At 21.4% G+C, this 5,723-nt stretch overlaps 1 protein-coding gene across 1 annotated transcript in view; it reads left to right on the top strand.

Moving 5' to 3' along the window:
* LOC117171338 (WD repeat-containing protein 44) overlaps positions 1 to 5,723 on the top strand; it is a 32,455-nt gene that overhangs the window by 5,466 nt on the left and 21,266 nt on the right. The gene's annotated exons all lie outside the window — the stretch shown is intronic.

Here is a 5,723-nt window from a genome sequence, read left to right as displayed (position 1 = left end):
TTACAGACTCGAAAAGCTTTGGAAAATGGTTCACAAAAAAAAAAATAGGCACGAAAAATCACGTTTTTTTTTGTTTAAACTGCATTTTGGGATAATAAGAAAGTTTTTTGAGGAATTTCAATGGCACCGTCGGAAAGAGGAGATCTTAAACAATAAAAATATATGTGTCTCAATTTTTTCTAGTGTCGAATAGTCTTAGTTATTGGCCGTTGAAAAGCAGTGTACCGGTAGTGGCGTTTTGGCCGTTTAAGGGTTAAAATTTGTAATTTTTTTATCGTGAAACCAAATGATGACTAAACTTTGTTTCAATTTTAAATAAATTTCGGATTTGCTTCATTTTGAACAGTTTAAATTATTTTAAATTTTAAATGATCTAATATAATGAAAATTCTATTCTGAAAATACCGATTTTTTTAGGTATTGCAATTGTCCTATTTTCAAAATTTCACATGATATTAAATTATTCAATTTTATACATTTTGAATGGAAAATGATGCAGTTTTAACTCTTCCCTAATGAAATTCTCGAATTTCCACATTTTCGTCTCTAATTTCTAAATTTTGAGAGCTTCTTATAAAAAATTTTTTTAATTCAAATCGCTTTTATTTAGAAATGATTCAAGTTTAATTTATTTTCATTATATTTTAAATATTGTCCTTTTTCAAAATTGTACCTAATCTAAAATTTCTTTATTTGAAACGTATTTCAGGAAAGGCTAACAAATACCGAAAATTAAATTTCCCGCTACAGTAAAATCTCGGAAATGATAAAATTGCCGAAATATAAAATCCTGAATTGTAAAATTCCCAAAAATTGCCGAATTATAACATATCCCAACTAAGAAATTCCCGAATTTAAACAAGTTAAAAAATTCTTCTTTAATAAATATTATTTATTTATTAAAAATACGATAATTAAATATTTTATTAAACAATTTTTATTAAGGTTAAAGTTTTTTAAAATAATTTTTTAAATTGGAAAAAAATACATTTCTGAATTGAGAGTTTTGTTGGAAAATGTGAATAGTATTTGAAGGGAAGGACAAAAAACATTTGTTCAAAATCGAATTTCCAATTTAAAAAAAAATTTGATATAAATTAATTTTGAATTAAATTCTGCAAAGTTTGTTTGGAACATTTTTTTAGGTTCGCAGAAAATTGTTATTTGAAATAAATAAAACAATTGGTTAAACTTTAAAAATTACAAATTTTGTTTCTAAAGTATTTTTTAAAATAAATAAATAAATAATGCTTATTTAAAAAATGGCCTTTTTTAAATTATTTTAATTGGGAATTTTATTATTTTGCTTATTTTGTTATTCGAGAATTTTCCAATTTAGAAATTGTATAGTGGCGGGAATTTTATTTATTTTTTCTACCGAAAAATAAAATTCTCGACAGAAAAGTTGCCGAATTACAAAATAGCTGAATTGGAAAATTCCCGAATTTCAAGAATTAAAATTTTATCTATAAATGTATTTTATAGATTAAAAATAAACTAATGAAATATTATTTTAAAGATTTATTTGGAATGTTTAAAATTTCGAAAATGATTATTCAAATTTAAAATAATATTAATTGAAAAAAATATATTTTTGGGTGACGGTTTTTTTAAATGTGTTTAATATTTCACACGACTGAAAAATCCCGAAACTTTAAAATTTCCGAATAATAAAATTCCCGAATTGGAAAATTTGCGAATAATAAAATCCCCAATTAATAAAATTGCTGAATAATAAAATTCTCGAAATTAAAATTTTCGGAATAAAAAGAGTCCCGAAACAATCGAACAAATATTTCTAATAAATATGATTTTTGAATTAAAAATACAATAATCAAATTTTTTTGATAAAAAAATATAATTTTGTAATGTTTAAAGTTTCTAAAATTATTGTTGGAATTTAAAATAACAATAATTGAAAAACAAATTTTGTCCAAACAAATTTTTCAGTTATTGTTGTTTTAAATTTAAAAAATAATTTTAGAAACCATATACGTTAAAAATAATTTTTATAAAAATATATAATTTTTTTATTTTTAATAAATAAGTGATATTTATAAAAAAAATTAATTCTTCAAGTTCCGAAATTAAATAGTTCAGATATATTGTAATTTGGCGATTTTCTGTCGAAAAAATTTTAATTTGGTAATATTATAAACTATTGGGGAATTTTAGTGTCGGTAATGTTATCTTTGTGGATTTTTCAGTCACTTCATAGTTAAATATATTTTTTATTAAATTCATATGCTTATAATTTGAAATGACTAATTATTCTTTGAAAAAATATTTTTGAACCCAATATTTAAAGTTTTGTTTAATAATTGTATTTTAATTTATATATATTTTTAATATTAGGAAATAAAAATTTATATTAACTAATTGTTAAAATTCAAGCAATTTACATAAGATTAATATCAAATTTAAAATCCTATTTAACGTTCAAAAATCAAATTATTATGCAGAATTCCTCAAAAAAAAATCAGAATACAACGACCAAATTTGGACAACTATTATAAAATGTTCCTATCGTAATTTGAAAAAAATGCTTTGCCTTTATAAGGATATTATATGATTTTTTTTTGATTTCATAATAATAAAAATAAAAAAGACTACGTAAATAAAAAAGAGAAATAAGGGAATTTGTTTGGTTGCCGTCTCATTTTTCATTCCTCTTTCTCTATTTTTTCTCAAAAAAAAAAAAAAAGAATTCTCTTCTTTTTTAGGAAAATTCTGATCATTTTTCAAATCATAATAGGAACATTTTATTTTAATTAATGATATATTTTTTCGACCAGGATAATAAATTAAAATTAAATTAAAGAAACATTTTCTATTGCTTGTCGAAATTTCAAGGAGGCCGCTGGACCGTGAAATGACCAGGAATTTTTTGGGACCGGGAAATGGCCGGAAATTTTACAAAATTCTTAGAATAAAAATGTCCAACTTTGATTTTGACCGTTTTCAAATAATTTCCTAAATTGTGAATTTTTTTATTTATTATATCATTTAGCTTACAATGCGTAATTCAAAATTTTTTTACTTTAAAAATTTTCCATTTAAAGTTTTTATTTTTAAGCTTACATTTTTAATTTAAAGAATTTTTAAATGCTTTCTTAAAGACTTGAACAAGTAAAAAATAAAAGCCTTTGATGTTGAAAATTTTTGATTAAAAACATTTTTATTCAATAAGTAAATCAATCTTTTTTTTAATTGATCTGTATTTTAAGGAATAAAAAGTGAACAAAAAAGATTTGCCAACACGATTTTAAGTCAATTCAAAATTTAAGGATTTTAACGTTAAAACTTAAACGGTTTTAATTTGAAAGTCTTAGTCATTAAACAAATGTGAACGTGTGACTGAAAGTTTTTAAACTATTTTCAACTTAAAAATAACTTCATAATAATATATTCTCTATTAAAGGATTTTATTAAATTTCAAATATTCTTTCAGTCTAAAATATTCCATTTTTAACACATGCAATTTGAAATTTTTAATTAATATAAAAGATTAATTATTGAATATTTAGCAATATTTGATTTTTTATTGAAACCAAATATTTAAAAATTAAGAATCTTTAACTGAATTGTTTGACATAGAAAACCTGGAATCGTTAAGATTTCGAAGAGCCTTTAAACTTAGAACGTTACAATTTTAATTGTTTGTTTTGAAAAATGCTTAATTTGTAAGTGAAATTTTTTATTTTTGATGTATAATTTATAAATGAACATTTACAGAAAAAATTGAGTGATTTTAAAGATATTTAGGAGTTTTAAAAAGATTAAAAATTATCATGAAAATTTTAGAAATTTTTCTTAAAATCTTTTTTGAAAATTTTGTTTAAATCTTTGAAAAACTTTTTAAATACTATCTTAAAATAATTTTTAAAAATAAAAAAATATTTTTAATTTTCCTACAAATCTTACGAAATTGTTTTTCTTCTTTTGAAGCCTTTCACAATTCTTGAAAAGAATTCAAATTTTGCCTACAAATAATAAATCTTCAATTATTATTTATATATCCAAATTGTAAACAAATTTTCTAAAATTTACAGGATTTTCTGAAAATTGTAGAAAAAATTCAATTAATTTTGACAGATATTTAGAAATTTTGAAAAAATTTCCAAAATAATTTTAAATTTAAAACAAATTCTAGATTTCTCAAGATTTTGAGATAAAATTTTAAAGCTTGTCAAAGATGTTTATAAACTGTTGTCAACTTAAAAATAATTTCATAATAATATATTCCTAATTAATGGATTTTATTAAATTTAAAATATTGTTCCAGTCTAAAATATTCAATTTTTAACACATTCAATTCAAAAAATTTAATTAAAATAAAAGATTAATTATTGATTATTTAGCAGTATTTGAATAATTTTTATTTAAGACAAGTAAATTGAAACCAAATATTTAAAAGTAAAGAATCTTTAACTGAATTATTTGACATAGAAAGCCTGGAATCGTTAAAATTTCGAAGAGCCTTTAAACTTAGAACGCTACAATTTTAATTGATGTATTTGAAAAATGTTTAATTTTTGAGTGCAATTAAAAATTTTTTATGTATAATTTATAAATGAACATTTGTAGAAAAAATTTGTGTAATTTTAAAAGATATTTATGAGTTTTATAAAGATTAAAAATTATCATGAAAATTTTGTTAACAAAATTTTTCAAAATTAAACATTATTTTTAATTTTCCTAGGAAGCTTAAGAAAATGTTTTTGTTCTTTTGAAGCCTTTAATAATTCCTGAAAATAATAAATGTTCAATTGTTATTTATACATCCAAATTATAAAGAAATTTTCTAAAATTTACGGGATTTTCTGAAAATTGTAGAAAAAATTCAATTGATTTTCACATATTTCTGAAGTTCTGAAAAAATTTCCAAAATAATTAAAAATTTAAAACATCTTCTAGATTTCTCAAGATTTTGAAATAAAATTTTGATGCTTTGCAAGGATGTTTAAACTATTTAAAAGAAAATAATTTAATTTCTAATTTCAGAAATGTTCAGTTAGAATTTTTTCAATTTTTCAATATTTAATGTTTCTAGCTTAAAATGATATAATTTTGAAAATTTTAAAGTTCATTGATTGATATCTTAATTTAGATTATTAAAAATGAAAACGTGGATTTATATTTTTTATATTGAAAGATGTTAGTACCTTTACTTTAAATTTTTTAATTTAATTAATTTTTTAAACTTTTTAATTAAAAACTTAAATTTTAATTTTAAAAGTTCAAAATTTAAGAGTTGCACTTTAAGGGCATGTGGCACAGCTAAATACCTATATTACCGACCACAGTTTTTCAGTTCACTGAATGTTTTTTTTTGAACCTAAGAACTTTTTTTGTAAGTAAAATATCGAGCTGAAACTTCGGGAAATGTATTAGAGTGCAATAAAGTACGTTTAGGTACTGCATTTTGGTAGAAACTTCACTGAAAATTATTTCATCTTTTTTCTGAACCTCAACATTTTTTGAACGTTCGAACTTTTTTTATACATAAAATATCGGTCTCAAACTTTGAGAAATGCAAGAGCCGAAAGAAAACTACGTTTAAATACAAAGCTTAATAATAAAAGATGTAAAAAAATATATTTTAACAATCAATTCCAACAGCATCAGCCGGTAACGTTGTACACGAAAATACGAAACCTGGCGGCCACTAGGCGAGGCTCTAGAGATTTCGTATTTTCATGTACAACGTTACCGGCTGATGC

This window comes from Belonocnema kinseyi, chromosome 4, assembly GCF_010883055.1.
Source record: "Belonocnema kinseyi isolate 2016_QV_RU_SX_M_011 chromosome 4, B_treatae_v1, whole genome shotgun sequence".
Taxonomy (NCBI): domain Eukaryota; kingdom Metazoa; phylum Arthropoda; class Insecta; order Hymenoptera; family Cynipidae; genus Belonocnema; species Belonocnema kinseyi.
This window is presented reverse-complemented; position numbering and strand designations above follow the sequence as displayed.